The 16,864-nt window shown below is 35.6% G+C and overlaps 1 long non-coding RNA gene and 1 other non-coding gene across 5 annotated transcripts in view; both read left to right on the top strand.

Moving 5' to 3' along the window:
- The window catches only part of LOC122750714, a 111,026-nt gene that overhangs the window by 51,559 nt on the left and 42,603 nt on the right, over nucleotides 1-16,864 (top strand). For all 4 annotated transcript variants that reach the window (XR_006355752.1, XR_006355751.1, XR_006355750.1 and 1 more), the window contains exon 4: nucleotides 11,425-11,524. This is a non-coding gene — a long non-coding RNA (uncharacterized LOC122750714). The remainder of the gene's footprint in view (nucleotides 1-11,424; nucleotides 11,525-16,864) is intronic.
- Nucleotides 2,725-2,831, top strand: LOC122752100. The gene has a single exon (XR_006355900.1). It is a non-coding gene; the product is annotated as a U6 spliceosomal RNA (small nuclear RNA).

The following is a 16,864-nucleotide window of genomic DNA, read 5'->3' as shown; positions in this document are numbered from 1 at the left end:
ATTAGCCAAATACAGTTATTTACACCCTTTAGGACTGGTAGCACAAATATACAACTTCAAAGGAAACCCTCAAGAAAGCAAGGATTCGCTAAGTCTGATAGAAACTTACATGGAATCAAGTGGAACCAGGCAAATACTGGTCCTATACCCTACACTGGCTTACCTTTCTCTGTGAATGAGGTTGTATTATCCTAATTTTTCAGTTGAGGAAACTGAATCAAGTGACTTGCCCAGCCATTGTCACAGAGGTAGTAAGTGGGAGTCTAATGGGACATGCAGGATGGGAATGAACAAAAACCCATTAGTACCTTAGATGTTTTTCTTCTCTGCCTTATTTTCTTCAGCTATAAAATAAAGGTTGGGGATTCTGTAATCTTCAAGTTTCTTTCTAGATTTTACCAAAGCAAGAGTATATAGGAAAACTTTAGACTCTACGAAGTTCTTCAGACTCACATGTAGTCTCTTTAAATATCAGGTCATGAGACCAGGTGAAGATACTTCTAAATGCATATTAATAGTTCCCCAACCTTGGCACTTATTCACAAAACTTGGCCCATACCTTCCTCTTGGTATGTTGCTAGCAGGGAGTTTTAAAAATACTTTCCATTAAACAATGGAGAAGCATATATTTTTGAAAGGACATTAATAAGCCAGAGTGCATCAGAGTGGGGTAACCAGGATGGCAAGGAGTCCTGAAAGTGTACTAAATATTTTTTAGAAGATTGTGGATGTTCAACTTTGAGAACTGGATTTAGGGATAGACATGACAGCTGTGTTTAACTATTTGAAAGCCTCTCATCTGGAAAAGGGATTAGACTTGTTCTTCTGCAGGGGGTGGTACTTTCAGAGAGGCAGTTTTAGACTGGACATAAGGAAATACTTCCTAATAATTAGGGCTATCCAGGGGTGAAATGGGCTACTTCAGCAGATAAGTACCTTCTAACTGAAGAGTCTTCAAGCAGATGCTAGGTGGCTTCTTGTTGGTACTGTTGTAAAGGGGATCCAGGCTTCAGGTCCTCACATTGGACTAGTTCAGGGCTTCTTAAACTTCTCCCACTGGAGATCCCTTTTTGCTGGAGAAATGTTTACGCAACCCCAGATATATAGGTATATAAAATAAGTATAAAAATCAAATATTTGCTGCCGGAGTTTTTGTGACCCCCACATTTGGTTACTCGACTCTATAAGAAGCTTTGGCCTAGTTGACCTCTGAGGCCTCTCGTGACTTGGACATCTTGAAATTCTGATTCTGGCAGGCAGTGGAGGAGGGATCAATCAGAATTGTTTTTTACTCACCCAATGAAACATCACGTTATCAAATCATGACGAAGTTATCCATACCTAAACAAAATGAAAAATGGGTATTCAGAGAAATGGGAATTAAAAACCAGAAGCAGTAGAACCACTAACCTACTTAAGTCATAATTTTCAGAAAGTACTTATTTCTCTGTAGATTACCAAAATTTCCTCTAATTCTTGCTACATTTTCATTAATGAATTGAACTGCTCCTAATTCAATAATCTCCACTCCCCCGCCATCAGATTTTCAAATTCTTAGCCTTCAAGAGGCCATCTTTTTCAAATTTTTTTTTTTGCCAGTAGAGGAGCCATGCTATTTTTAATTTTCCCTTTGTTCCCCCCTATTTGCATAGCATCAATTTTAGCCATGAACAGCAACCTGGGAAATAAAATAAACTTAAGGTATCAATCCTAATTAAGTTTATGAAAAAAAAAATTCAACACATTTCTTTACTACTACACTTTACATGGCACAAATCTTCAAATATATTGAGTCATCCAACACTCAAACTGTATCACAACAGATCTGAAAGGTATCAGGTCTAAGATTCTTCACTGAGACTGCTAGAGTAAGCCCTAGTCTTACAAATAAATACCAAAAGCATACTAGCCCTCCTTATGATTTTTAGCACTTTACAAAGTATAAACAATATTTTCTACTCTGATATGTTGTTCAGTTGTTTCCAACCCTTTTTGGCCCCATTTAGGATTTTCTTACCTCTAACTACATGACTATATGACCTTGGACTAGTCACTTAATGTCTCGATACTCCAGGGAGAGTTTTGTTTTTTTGTTTTTGTTTTTTTTTACAGGGCAATGAGGGTTAAGTGACTTGCCCAGAGTCACACAGCTAGTAAGTGTCAAGTGTCTGAGGCCAGATTTGAACTCAGGTCCTCCTGAATCCAGGGCCAGTGCTTTATCCACTGTGCCACCTAGCTGCCCCAATTTAGGGTTTTCTTGGCAAAGATACTCTGGTATAGGTAGTAAAATAAAACCCACCTTTGGCGAATAATTTTAAAGAATGATCTCTTTAAACAGGCGTATTGACTTAAGAATCTGTTTTACAAGTTGAATTAGTAATAACTTTACTGATAATGAATTTAGCTGTTTTCCGAACACCCTGGTATCAATATGAAAGATATTTTTGTATTCCAAAGGATCCAGAATTTCTTCTGTGTGGATACACACTCTACTATAGAGGTTCCTAACTTAGGGTCCACAGGTCCATGGATAGATTTCATCAGGTGTATGAACTTGGACAGAAAAAAGCTACATCTTTATTATCACTAACCTCTAACTGAAATTTGGCATTTCCTTCAATTAATTTAAAATATTCTGAGAAAGGGTCTACAGGCTTCCTCAGATTATGAACAGGATCCATGACACAGAAAAGATTAAGAACCTCTATTAAGAGGTAGTTAACAGTGCTCGATTCGGCAGCACATATACTAAAATTGGAACAATACAGAGAAGATTAGCATGGCCCCTGTGCAAGGATGACATGCAAATTCGTGAAGCGTTCCATATTAAAAAAAAAAAGTTAGTTAACAAAATAATTCATCATCCTAATGACTTTACAAATTTAGCTTTGCTGGTCTTTGAACAGGCACAGTGTCTTCATCATAGAGCCAGGACCAAAGCCTTTCCCAACTTGAATAGGACCTTCCCCAGATAGTCTTCAAGAACCTAGCCCAGGGAGAGGTAGTAATCTAATGGAAGTTGGTGGATAAAATAAAAATTAAATTCAATAAACATGTAAGTGCTATTTGAAGGGCACTCTCAAAAAGACAACTGCTTCCCCCAAGGAAATATCCTACCTCAGTCTATCCACAGTATAGGTCCCTGAGGCCTATGACTTTATTCTTTTGGTTTTTTGTATCCTCAGTACTTAGCACAGTGCCTGGTGCATAGAAGCACTCAATAAATGTTTATTGACTTAATTTAACAAAGTAATTTCAGGAAGAAACCTGTACTAACAACTAGTGAGAATCAGGAAAAGCTTCTCTTTGGAGGTGGCATGTGAACTTGAATGACTGGGGATTGTAAGAGAACAAGGCTAGAAAGGAATGCATTCAAGCCTAGAGGACAGTTGTGCAAAGACAAGTTGGTAGAAGGTAGCATGTCAAGTTTTGGAAACAGCTAGCAGTCCAGCTAGCCAAAATTAGAGCTTGTAAAGGGGAATAATGTGAAATAATTCCAGAAAGATGGATGGGAGCAATTGTGGGAGTTTTTAATAAAGGATGAGGAATGGGTATTTTTATCCTTAAAGAAATAAGGAGCCACTTGAAATTTTTGAACAGGGGAGAATATATGTTCAAATCTCTATCTTAACTAATTGGACAGAGGGAAGAGAGAGAGGGAAAGTGAAGAGCTGAAGATGACTGACCTTACAGAACAGAGCAACAAGGATGATGGTGCCATCAGAAACAGGGCAATATAAATGTGCAACATTAAGCTAAGAAGAAATCAGAGGTCAGAAGCAACCTTAAAATCTCAGGAAGGAGACAGACACAGCAAAGATAACCAAATGAAAAGTGAGGAAGTTGAACTAGATAGCCACTGACATGCCTTGCAAAGCTAAATCTATGATTTAGCAAACAAAGGGGGATGGACAAGTGGAAGGAATCACTTCACTTGGCAAATAACTGGCCAGAAAAACCTAAAGACGTTTAAAAAAAATAAAAGGTTGGATGACCTAATTATAGGAGCATACAAGGAAGGGTCAACTAGTCCAGATCTCTCATTTACAGATGTGAAAATTGAGGCTTAGGGAGGTTAAGTGCCGTGCCCATAGTTACCTGGGGTGATGTGTTGGAGCCATCCATGTCCTCTGATCCAGAGCCACCTACATAACTTAAAGTAACAGTTTAAAAAGGTAAATAAAGAAGGCCCTTTTATTCTATGCTTCCCCCCCAAAAAAAAAAATCCTATTCTGAGTGCTGCTAATTCACCTTACCAAGAACTATGTACAAACTTAGAATTTTATTGGTACAATCAATAGTAATAGTTACGTTAAAGAGGAAGGGATTTGTTCAAGCAGTCTCTCTTTGAACAGTGTGCCATTACACACTGGCAGCCTAGAAGAGGGAAGGATTCGCTTGATTCTTAAAAAACATTCCTTCCAAAGTCTCTAAGTCCTATCTAGGGATGCCACCAATTCCCGCTCGGACCGTGTCTTTGAGTAGCACGCGTCCAAGCCGGCCGCAGCGTAGAGACTGACGGATGTGCTTAGACAGGAACACACTCATCGCATCGATAAATACACATAGTCTTACACGCATTCTCTTGTTCTGAGTGTTTCTAAAGGGTCGGTTGCCCACCGTTTTCTTTTACGTTTATCCTAAACCACACTTGTTTACTTCGATCAGTTCATGAAACGGCATACTACCTAACACACCGTTGCTTGCAGTTGACTCAATGTCTGAGGTTGAGAGGCGTGAGAGAGCACGCATGCGCCGTGACAGCAACTAAAGGATGGGGGGGCGCGAAGAGTTTGACGCGCATGTGTAAAAGACTCAAGGGGGGGTAGAGTTGGGTGGGGTTTTGCGCATGTGCAAAAGTTGTTGGGAAAGTGGAGGGGGGAGGGTTGAGGGGAGGTATTGACAGTAGTAGCCGCCCGCGTTCCCGGCATGCCCCGGGGCGGCGGGGTTGGCTCTAACGAATTTGAATGAGGAGCCCCTGCGCTTTCGGCGCCATTTTCGAGTGATGCCTCATCGCATCATTTCAGCGGGAGAGATGGGTCACCCTAGTCCGGGTGGAGAACCCTATGAGGAACCCGCCGAAAAATCACCAAAAAATCTTTAAAATTTTCCTTTATATGGAAGCGGTTCGTGGAGCTTCTTTGGGGCCAGCGCCATCGGTAAGGAAGCTGAGGAGAAGGTGGAACGCCACCAGAGAGGCGGCAGCCGCGGCAAAGGGGGAGGGGGCTCTGGGGAAAGGGTGCAGAATCCGTCCTCTCCCGGGACGGAAAAATTCCCCCAGCCCGGGGACCGGGACTAACCTGGGCGGGAGGAATTGGGCGGCGGCCCGCGGGATGTGGCGGGAGAGGGAAAAGTAGAGGTGGGGGGAGGGGAGCCTAGTTTGAGCGGGACCAGCGGAGCCGTGGCGGTCGCGAAGAGGCCGCCGCGGGATCTGTCATCCCAGCTCCTCCGCTAGAGCCATGGGGAGGGGGAGTCGGGCGAGGGGCGATGGGTCCCGGCGGCCGCGCTCTTTGACAGCCGCTGCGGGGTGTGCCCTGGCGCTTCTCCCGCCGCGCACTCGCCCGCACCCCGGATTGCTGGGTGCCTCGCGCCCTTCTGGTCCTCTGACAGACTCTTCCTCCAGACAGGAAACTTGGCGGGGGGGGGGGGGGCAGGGTCAAGAGGCTGAGCAACCGGTGTCGGCAGACCCGGCGACTGCCCGCTGCCCAGGTGGGCGATTGTTCCTCCTCGCGAGCCTGCCTCTGGACGTCCCGTAGGGAGGGCTGGACGCCCTGCAGCCGCTGCCCCCCGGCCCAGTTCGGGGAGTTGGCAGGGAGGAGACCTGTAACGGCGCCTAATTTCTCTTCTGCTGGGGGGGGGGGCGGGGGTTCGGAGGTGGCACCCCTGCTCTGGCCTCCTGCTCTCCTGCGGTTTGTCTGGTTTGGTTTTATCATGGTGGGGGTGAGGCGGGGGGGGGGGGTGCATGCAGCGCCTTCTTTTGCTTCGGACCTAGTTTACTTCTGCTTCTCAAACACGTCGCAGTCGGGGAAAAGGCGATTTGCCAAGCGTTTGTTTCCCCGGGAAAGTCTCCCCTTGGACGGTCCGATGATTTCTCCTCCTCCATCTCTTTGGAGAGCGCGCTCGTCTCCGAGGGGTAAGGAAGTGTTACTAGTCGTTGGCATGGTCGCGGTAGCTGCTTCTCCGTCGATTTTCAGGACCTTTTGCTTAACAGCTCTTGAGTGACTTTGGTGATTGCTTTAACTCCATTTATGTAATGCTTTATGCGTACTGCACCTTGTAAAATTCTCTCCGTAAAGAGACGTGTTCTAGATCCTGCACCCCCTTACCTCCACATCGCCGGATTAACCCCTCTCTGGCGAGTACTTGGCGCGTGGGTAATTCACCCTAGGAAGATGGTTTTTGCTTCAGTTATTGGCTTGTTCTCGAGGGGAATAACGATGCACGGCCAACACGATTCACGCCCTGTTTGCTGGGGATTGGATTGAAGATTGGGTTTATTCCGGAATTACAATATAGATTAAGTTCCCGTGGGGGGGGGGGGGGGGCTGGCCTTTTCTAAAGGAGAAACGTAGGGGAAAGTAGTATGATGATTTTCAAATTTTATGTAGTACTACTGAATCCAAAAAACACGGGACTGGAGGGTAGAACTGTTTCTTGCCCCCCGATTGGCTGGCAGGAAGCAGTTCGGGAGTTGAAGGTTGAACTGGATGGTGGTATTTTCGATTTCCCCCTGTCCCTGGGCTAATTAATGCTGAGAACCTATAAATTTTACTTAGGACTCCTGTGACTTGGAAATAACTAATTAATTGGAAGTGACCAGTAAAAAATGGTATTACTGTTTAAAATCGTTTTTAAAAAGGTTTTTCCAGTATATCTAAAGTTTGTGATTTTAAAAGTAAAACAGTTTAGAGACCATGACTTTACAAAATTGTAATCTAAGTCAACACATTTAAGATTTTATTATTTTGAAACCTTAGTTTTCATTGGTTAGTGAAGCAAATAGTCATTCTGTTTTAAAATTACATTTGTTAAATTTAGGCTTTATTTTACTTACTTTTATTTTTAATTTAGATATTTTTAATTTGAGACAAAAACATTCTGTTTTTAAGTGAATGCATACATTTAATTTATGTATATGTATTCACACATACATATGTGAACACATGTATTTTAACCAAATTTTAAACCGAAAAGCTTTTCCTACATGTTTTCATGGGTTGGGAACAAAACTTTTATAAAGCTATTTTACCCCCCCCCCCAAAATAAGCAAATATAGGGTTTCGTCAATCGGCCGTTAATTTTCAATAAATTTATGCTGGATTACAATTTTAGATCACATAATAGGTAAACATTATGCATATGTCTACATCTTATTTCATTCTTTTGGTAAATTCACTACACAGAAATGTCCTTTTCTGTAGCTTTATTTATTTTTTGGTAATCTGCTTGCTTAAACACTATTAAAAGTAGTTCTCTGATTTATTTCGGAAGCTGTCGTTCTCATTTCATTTGGGCATGATAAAAGAAAGGTGGGTGTGGTTTTCAGAGAAAAGTAGTAAGCACTGACAAACCAGGTGGCTTTAGATGGTGTACAGATAATTTTTTTGTATTTCCCAGGTAGATTTTCTTCATATTTTAATTCTTATGATGGAATATTTTCATTGTGTCCTTAAATTTTCACGTTAAGTAAAGGAAAAATTCTCAGAAAACATTCAATTAATTTTTAAATAAAATAAAGTGAAAGACTTTTAATGATACCCAGATTGATAAATTGAAAATACCTTGTGATCAGACTAATAGCATTACTTATAAATAGAATCTTGTACATTTTTTTATGTCTAAATTAGATAGTTTCAAGAATATATCATTAAAGGAGGGATTATCTTCAAAAAAAATTTATGGAATGAAAGTATTAAATGATTACTTACCAGAATTGGAGGTGGGTCATAATTTCAGTTTTGTATTTTTCCTTTTCTTTAAAGCTGTTATGAGCTTTTTCAGAGGGTAGGAAATATTGGGTTTAATTTTATTGGTCAAATTTAACTATTAAATATATAGAGCGCCTTTTAAAATTTTTATTTAAATTTATTTTGTGTTTAGAAAATCCTTCACATGAAAAAGGTAATAATTTCATGAATTCCAGATGCAACAAATACATTGTTTTGAACTTGCTATATAAATGAGTGCTAATTGATGATAATAATAAAAAATAACCAGATTTTTATGACTCCTTTAATGTGATTTCTAGCTAATAGTGAAACTTGACTTAGATTTTGTGATAAGTAGACATATATTCCTACAGGTGTAAATTAAAAGTATGTATTTATATGCCTTTATTTCTATACGAAATAGTGTTTTATTTATACTAATCTACATGAACACAGTACAGTGCCAATAATGATGGCATTATATATTGTAATAATAGAGTGGTTTTACTTAATGTCCTGTTTACTTTCAGTGGGAGTAAATTAGGGTACTTGGCTGGTCTGTTTTACCAGAATATAGACGTTTATCGTTTATTAAGATATTTTTATTTATGAAGTGTATTTTTAGTTTACTTAACCATTCAGTCAATCAGCAAGCATTGATTAAGTGCCTACAATTTGCCAGGTACTATGCTAATCAGTTGGAATACAAAGAAAGCCCCCCCCCCCCCCAACTCCAATATATTATGTAAGATCTAAATAGAAATTAATTTTTCATTGGAAAAAACTTATTTTTCCCATGACATTTGTACTTTATGTATGTAGATTTTTGTATTGCATATTTTCCAGTCACCTTAATAATTGATTTTTTAAATAATCAATAGCTATAGCCTATAGCAATACCAAAAACACTTTAAAAAAACCTTTTTGTTATATTTCTAACTGTCTCCATTTATAGGGTGTTGTGAAGCCTGTTTTGTTTTCTATTGTAGTAACTTCAGTCATAATAAAATATAACCTCCAGAAAGAAATTTTTGTAGAATAGTTATATTTCCCAAAAGGAAGAATGTGTTAAAAAGACCTAGTGTGAACTTCTTTATTCATTAGTTCAGAACAAATTCAAATTAGATAGTCATTTTCCTTCTCCGACCCCCCCTTTTTAAATTTAAAGAATATGGGTTTACAAAATTTTGTCACTTTTATTTGTCAAACTGTTTTAGGTTGATACTTGAAATTGGCCCTTGTGTCAAGACTTATGTCTTTGTTTAATGGAGCTTAAATTCACACATGTATTGATTTGTTTAACCCTTTCTAGAAAGAACAATATGACTTTGTCTGGTTTTACTGGAAGGAACATGTTAGATAACCATGTCTTGTTAGAAATTTAATGCATCTGTGGTTTTTAGAAGTCATTATGGTATAGATTTTTATCTTATTTCTTCAATAAATGCCTCCCCTGACATTCCTCCCCTAGCCCCAGTTCTTTGGGAGCAAAGGAGGTCCAAAGTAAAACGACTTTTATTCAAGTACTAAGGATTGGAGTTTTGAATTTTCAAGCAATATTTCTACTTAATTTTAGTTTGTCCATTTACAATTATTTCTTATTTTGAAGAAGTAGCACATCAGTTCTAGTCTACCACTGTTAATAATTTGTGTTCGTGCACATTCATATTTCTGTCTGATTTATTATATTTATCTGAGGGTGTTTTTTTCCAATCACCCTGTTTCCTAATAATGAGAGAAATGGCCCTCATTAAGTTGCTTTAATGTCTAAAATAAGATCAACCTTTTGAAAGACAATTCACATATATTTGAATTCAGAGCTCAAATATGTCTAGTAAAAATGTTCTGAACTCTTAGTATTTTCCACAAAGCTTCAGGATATTTAATATACAAAGAAACAAGCAGAGTTTTTTTTGTACTATCACAAAGAAACTCTCAAATTTTTAATCTCCCCTATTGCTGCTGCATTTGTTCAGAAGAAAATCCCAGATTATCACCTAGAAATGAGGTCTTCCCAATAGAAATAAAACTTAAACAGAAAATTTTTATATACTTGTAGTTTGATAAAGTGTTTTCTTAACAGAAGTTATTTAAGAATGTTTTCTTAACAAAATAATATGATTTCTTAACGGAATGTGAAATTACAGAATATTCTTGTACTACACTTGAAATTTGATTCCTTATGTTTTAGAATTCCTTTTCCATCTTTTCTCCTTACCCTATACATATGACCTTAATATTTGGTTTATAATGTGCTTAATCTTCTACTTTTATTACCCATGTCAATATAATATTCTCATTTAATTATCTAACATTTTTTCTTGGATTATTCTACTTTAAAATATTATCCCTTATGTAATTTTAAACTCACTTAAGAAAATGTATTGAAGTGTCTTCGTATGGATAAAAGTTAAGTAGATTCAAATATTTTAGTTGGTCTTTGGAGGATTTTGCATGTTGAAGGAATACTTTTGGATTTTCTTTTGGACAAATGTTGCATTTGAGGGAAGGTTTAAAAAACCTTGAGAAATAAAGATTGTTTTAAATTTTTCTTAAGTGAAAATAGACAGCTTCAAGCACTAAGGTTCACTTTAGTTAACTAATATTTGACATCCTTTGATAATATAAAAATAACATTTAAAATCTTGTCATTGGGACATCAGAAAGCTAAATAATAAATGTTAAATGGCAGATGTATATTTGGTCACATCATTCTTAGGATGAGACAGCAAAATGATTGGGCTAAATAATCATTTCAGATCTGTTTCTTGTAAATAAGAGTATCTTTTTTGCAAAAATTTTTATTGAATAGACTCATACTATGGTCCTCCTTTTATGTTTTCTGTTATCTAAACTTTATTTCAAATTTGGATATTAAGGACTATTGCAGAAGACTACATATACATAGTAAGTTTCATTTATGTTCATATCATTATTTTTAAATTTGCTAATTTGGAGGCTGATTGAACAATTTGCCCCAAAATACACCACCATCTTTTAGTGATTTAAGGGGTAGTATATTTTAGGAAGAGTTGTTTAGCCACTCTGAAATTATAAAACTTTTTTTTTAAGGTATAACCTAATATTTTCAAGAGTAACACGTGTACTAATTTCCAGTGATCCAAATTTACAACCCTATTATAGAGTTGTGGAAGTACTCTAATTTAGCCATACAATAGTTAATACAAATTCCTCCTTTTTATTTACCCCCCACTATTCCTACTTTCTGAAATGAATATTATAAGAAGAAATGAAAGCAGAAACATTAATCTGATTTGAAGAGCCTTCTAATGATGAAGAAGCATATCACAGGTGTTTCTAATCAGCCAGTCTTTTAAAAAAGCAGTATTTTCACATTAGGACTTCCCCTGAACATAAGCAAGGTGAGGGTCATTTTGATGACCTACATCTATGTTTAAGGATCAGCTACAGAACTGTGGGTGTCGGAAATCTGTTGAGTGTCTTCGAACTATAATACATGACATTTTTATTGCAGGTTTTGACCTTTCTATAGAGGAGAACTGATTCTGGAGAACAACTTAACTTCTGTGATTGAAAACCCCTGTATTTTACATGAAAAGAAATGGGAGATTAAGGTAGATGAATGAATTTATTACTTCTTTGGTTTTGTATTTAAAAACTCAAAAATTTTTTGTTTGATTTTTGATATATAATTGAACTGTTGATATAGTTTAGGAATTTAGTTAAAGTTTTGCAATCTGATTTTTCATTTGTGGAGAAATTTAAAAATCAGCCTCTCCTTAAAAGACTCTGTGTAAAAAAAAAAAGTTGGGTTTGTTAGCAGTTTTTGGAATTAAAAGAAATTGACCATAAAATGATTCTTTTATGGATAGTTTCTTCAACTGAAATTTTAATGGGGGTGAAAAGGGAACTATGCATGATTAAAGTGGGGTTTTTTGTGTTTTTTTATTTATTCTATTATAAATAAGTCATTTTGTGGTTTACAACAGATTTTTCTTGAAAGGAATTAATATTTGTGTAGTTTTGAGAGGTGGGTTCTAGATAGCCTGTCTGAAAATTAATTTTCAAGAAACATTCATTGGTGTTTGGTAAACTTAACAGAATAATGTTGAAAGAAACAGATATGAAATGAATATTAAGTCCTGATTAAAAATGCCAGTTTGGTTGAAACTGAAAACCCCACTTTCATTTAAGCAACAACTAATACCCTTGCATGGAACAAAATGTTTAAACTACTCAAATCACAAATTCTAATAAATGCTAATTTTATATGCTAAATCTTAGAATAGCATGCCTTTTAATGCCTTTAATTTTTGTGGGAAATGGTTTTATAACCAACTTTTTAATAACAATTTATAAATTTTCGAAATGTTTTCCTTTTGGTCTGGGACATTTGGAAATTTAAGCTAATGACAAGGGTTTTCAAAATAGGAACTTGGTCTCAATTTAAACACACTAAACAATACAGTTAAAATAATAGCAAAAGTAGTGACCTTTTCAAATAATGTACTCTTAGATTGTTGTGGTTTTTAATGTTTGTTACCAGAAGGTTCTTTATATCTTACTTTGCATGAAAATCCCATACTAGATTTTTCTAAGTGGTGTAATTTGAATTTTAAGGTAACAAGTATAATTTGTTCTTACAGAACTTAATTGTTTGATCATTTTTAAATAGTAAGGAAAAAGTAAGTTTAATTTTTTTGGTATTCATAAGGGGTTTTGTGTTTTGTGGGTGTTTTTGGTTTGGTTTGGTTTTTTTCTGTTGAGTGTTATTCTCTATTCCATTATTAGTCTCTTAAGTCCAGGAAAATCAATCTTTTAACATTTGGAATGATTGAAATAAATGTAAACATATTATAAAGGTACTTTTATGATGACTAGATCATAATGGTTTTTTATTTAAATTTGTGATAGTAAACAAAGACTATACAAAATAAAAGAAATATGTAGTTGTGATAAGGATGAGTGATTTTTCTCTTGCTCCTCCCCCCCAATGCAATTATAAAACATAATTAAGCATTAGCATCCCATGCTTAAATTTTTTACTAGAAATGGATGGGTGTAACTGGCTGGTGTTATTATTTATTTGTTTGCTTTCCTGGGTGATGGACTTCTATCAAATAAATATTGTCTTTTTTATCAGATAAGAACATCTAAAAAGGTGAAATTTTATATAATCATCTAAATATTTAGAATCAACCAAGTTTAATATATCACTTTTAAATTCAAAATTTTTAGAACCTTTGAGTGACTGCTGTATCAAATATAGCTAAAGGAATGTACATTTTTGCCCAATGTTTGTAAATAAATAAATAAGTCGTGTTCGTTGCTATTTTAGCGGCTATGTGTGTTCTTCCAGGGCTACTTCATAGAATTGCCTTTTCCAGACTTAAACTACTGATATACAAACATTTCAAAAACTTAAGAGTAATTTACCTTTATCCATAAAAACTGTACAGGTGTATTTGCTTTTTTTCCCCCCTTTTTTAATTGTGGACAATTTTTCCTGACTGAAAAACTTAAGTATGTGATGCCTCTTATTTAGGAGATACATACTAAAGGCCTTTAGAAGGGTATAGCTGGTTATAATATACTTCTCCCTTTAAAAGAGGTGAAAGGATATTTCATAAAATTGTGGCTGTTTTACTTTAGAAATTAACTAGCAAAGCTCCTCTTTCTAACTTAGTTTGTCAAGGTTTTGGTGGAATTTTTATTTGCATGCTAATACTTGTCTTTACTTTTTCCCCCACCATTTATATTCCATATGTTTTCAAAATTCTCATATATATGCTTTTGCAGAGAAAATCATAACTGATTGCAAAGTACAGTTATACTGTCAAAATACTTGCATTTTATTAGGATAAATTTTATAATTATCAAAACTATTGCTTTTTTCTAAGCATTTCAGCAACAAACTAGAAATGCAAATAAATGACATGATGAATAATGCTATATATGTAGTGTATTAACTGAGTTACTTTAATTTTAGATAGTTTTGTCCATTTTAAAACTTTTAAGTGTTAACGGTAATTCTCCCCGTCCTGTACACCCCCTCCCCCACCCCCCCACATACCCCCATGGAGATTTTGGTGGTAAATTTTATTAAATTCTTTTTCAGCTTCATGTTTTTATTTTCATCTCAGTGGCAAACATTTAAAAATTATATTTACAATATATTGTTTATAAAGGAAAAAATATTTGATAATTTAACACCTAAAGCATTAGAATTATAATTAAGTGATACCGTAGATACATTTTGTTTTTTAGAAAAGATTCATGTAAAATAAGCTGGAAATATTTTAGGTGCTTATAAAGCAATATTTCTTATACAAGGCTATTCTTAGCTAAAATGCTTACTAATTTGATATTTTATTAATGTGTACATTACTGGGAGTTGTTTTTTGCTTTTTTTGTGACTAGACCATCATTTGGAGAAGAAACAGAATGTTTTATAATGTGACTGCTGAGACATCTGATTAATCCTTTAGTTAAAATTTTGATAATCCATTAGTGTTTTGAAATATACTTTTAGAATTTTAAAAAAGTATGCTTAGATGTTAACTGTAGAATTTTTGCTTTACCTTGAGTGACTAGGATTTTATTTTAGCTTGGTGGGGGTTTTTTTTGGTGGTTGTTGGTTTTTTTGGTGTGTGATTTTGGGATGTTTGTATTTTTGATGCATGACTACTATGAAAATAAAACATAAGAAATATAATTTCTTGGGAACATGATCAAAATTTGATTGTTATCATCTAATGTTCTTTACACCTACTACTTTTGCAGTGAACTTGAACATTATTTGCTTTTTAATGATAGAGCAGAGAAATGCTTCGTTTGGGCCAAAATTATATTCAATATTCTCTTAAGAACAACTTTAAATGATGCAGATGATTCAATAAAATTTAATGCTGCGCATTTTTCTTCTAATACCATATAACTTTTCAGGACAAACAATATTTGTAGCTGTTAAATGATGTGGGGTAATACTTTAATTCTCATATTTATAGATCAGTAAATAACTATTGAGTTATCAGCTAAGTTCCTATCTTATTAAAAAGTGGAAGTGTCAGTTTGAAACTTGTTTTTCAAAAGAAAGCTGGCCAAAATTTGCTTTTTCTTTCTGTATCAGACTTTGAGGTTGTAGTGCCATTATTAAGTTCATCCAGAAAGATTTGGTAAAATCTCCAGTATAGTTCACATCAGTTCCTCATCTCGTATTTCTGTAAGCTAAATTTGGAGGCGTTTAGGTAGTTGAATTAGTAATTGGGTATAAACTTGGGGATTCAAGGTCATGTTAAAAGGAAATGAAAATTCAGGAAAATATAATCGTATTCCTCCCCCCCTCCCCAAGTGAGCAGATGCTTTTCTCACAGCAGTGTACCCCAGCCCACTGCTTAAGCAGCTGCTGATGAGTACCTCATCCCAGTCCTTGTTTCTGCCCCCTTGAAGGTGGGAATAAGGGCTAGGGAATCTGCTTTTTGTTAACTGTTGTTAACTAATGCAGGAGTGGTGGTATAGGGGGCTCTCTTACCAATTAAGCTGCTGAGAACCTGAAATAGAATCAAATACCCATAAGCATATACAAATTATACTAATTTAGGGGAAATTATTCTTCTCTCACACACACACACACACACACACACACACAATTATATACTGTAGTGGTACTGTTGGTAGTTTTATTCATTACCATGTACGACAAAAGATCTGTGTAAAGGTATTTTCCCACATAAATACAAAAGGCAAGAAGAGTTTAGTAATTAGTTGATTTCTTTGTGTGATTTGTTGTATGACTTTTAATTTCTTTTGTGCCTTTTTAGAACTACCTAGCAGAAACAAGCATTGATATTATATTAGACAGGAAGAATTTCTTAGAAAAAAATATTTAATATATGTTGATACCTAAATTTAGGTTCCAGTTGTCAGAAGAGAAGGGGGAAAAGATAGCATCACATAGGAATCTTTTCTACTTTTAGCTAAGTGACACAGTGGCCAGCTTTGCATCTCACTTTGAATTCTGATCTTCCCTGATTTCACCTGCCATCTCCTTAACTGCAGAAGCAGTACTCAGTATTCATAGAGAAGAATGTTTCCAAGTAGAAACCTGTAAACGTGATTTTTGAATGCCTGCATTTTGCCTCAATACTCACACAACCTATAAAAGAGTTCAACACTTAAATTTAGGACTTTCTCTTTTTCTTTATTGCTTCATAACAAGCCCACCACCTTTAATAGTAATACCTGACACTGATGGTAAAATTCTAAAAGAAAAAGTCTTCAGCACAATAGGTAGAATCTTACAAAGATGTGGGTAAGAATTGTAGTATGAAAAAGTCCGATTATTTAAAATCTGCCCTTGTAGAAGGAGTGTCCACTAGTTTAATTCACTGGTTAATTTAAGGATTAGCACAAAATAAATTTTAATATCTAATTAGAACTTTTCTCTAAATTTCAGGTATAAAAGTTTTAGATTTCTTAATCTTTCATGATTGATTAATAATTTGATAGCACCTAAGATTTATATAATCATTTATATTTCAATAAATATCTTCATAGAATTTTTCCCACTCAATCATAGGAATTTCCATTATAATAAATTGAATACAATTTCTGAAAAGCATTGGATTTTTTTACATGTTTCTTGATGTAATGTGGACAAATAAAATTTTATAATACTAGCAGCTTCCTTTATGACAATTTAAAATCTTGGTATTTGAAATAGCATATTTCTCAAAAAGTTGCAGTGATTTCTTCATGTTCTTCATTAATACATTAATTATTTTCGAGGTGGCTCCAAATCATAAAGTTTCATGGAAATCATACAAAAAACTTTTCTAATAACCTTCAGTATTCGTGGAGTTATAAGATTAAGCAATTTGGCCACAGATTCTTGAGGCTGTTGCATTAGATTTGTACACACAAAACTGCCATAAAACTAGAACAGGAAAATTAAA

This window comes from Dromiciops gliroides, chromosome 3, assembly GCF_019393635.1.
Source record: "Dromiciops gliroides isolate mDroGli1 chromosome 3, mDroGli1.pri, whole genome shotgun sequence".
NCBI classification, from domain to species: domain Eukaryota; kingdom Metazoa; phylum Chordata; class Mammalia; order Microbiotheria; family Microbiotheriidae; genus Dromiciops; species Dromiciops gliroides.
This window is presented reverse-complemented; position numbering and strand designations above follow the sequence as displayed.